Genomic DNA, 838 nt, shown 5'->3' with positions numbered 1-838 from the left:
AGAAGATGTGGATAGGGTAAGGATGATGGTGGTAGTGGTAGAGGGTCATCATTTCTCGGATAGTGGTAGTTTGAAAATTGGGGGTGTAAGGCTTTTGAAGATTAGAGAAAAACGGTGCGGGTGGGGTTGTCCAACCCTTTACTCCCTAGGGTCCCTGCGGAGAGATTTTTAGTGGTAGGTTAGTTGAGAAGTTAAAGGGGATGGTGTAAATAGAGCCTTACAATGAGGGGATGAGATGGTGCATGAAATGATGAGGTCTTACCTTGGTGGAGGTAGTGTTGAAAGCAACTGTGCGTGTGCGTCTATGCTTTCGACAATTGCTTTTACCAGTGTGGCCGCTTCTTTCACAGCCTGTGGTGAGTTGGTGTCTACAAGTAGATCACCTCGTAGCTGTGCTGTTTCTCTGCATTCTAGTAGATAGTGCAGGAGGGCTTGTTGTGGTATGACATCACAGTGTTCACAAGTTCTCTGGATGTCATCTGCGAGTTCCCAGTTTGCTTTGTATCCCAACCGGAGTCTGTGTATACATACAGCCTGTTTCCTTGGGGTGTGTCTGTCTATGGGAGGAGGTTCTAGTTCCGTGGCCCATTTGTACCATGTTGCAGAGGGAGAGCCATTCTCTATCCTCATATGTAGTTCCTTGATTAGGTTGTCCTTGAGCTGTGTCTTTATTTTGCTTTTGATTTGTTGCAGTGCCGGCTGTGCACCTGTACATTGTGAATGTATTTGGTGCTTTTGGCTAGCTCATCAGCCTTTTCATTCCCTGGTATCCCGATGTGACTGGGGATCCAGTTTAGTGTTACTAGTCTGTTCCTTTCATTATGCTGATTTAAGAGGA

This window comes from Palaemon carinicauda, chromosome 31 (genome assembly GCF_036898095.1).
Source record: "Palaemon carinicauda isolate YSFRI2023 chromosome 31, ASM3689809v2, whole genome shotgun sequence".
Taxonomy (NCBI): domain Eukaryota; kingdom Metazoa; phylum Arthropoda; class Malacostraca; order Decapoda; family Palaemonidae; genus Palaemon; species Palaemon carinicauda.
This window is presented reverse-complemented; position numbering follows the sequence as displayed.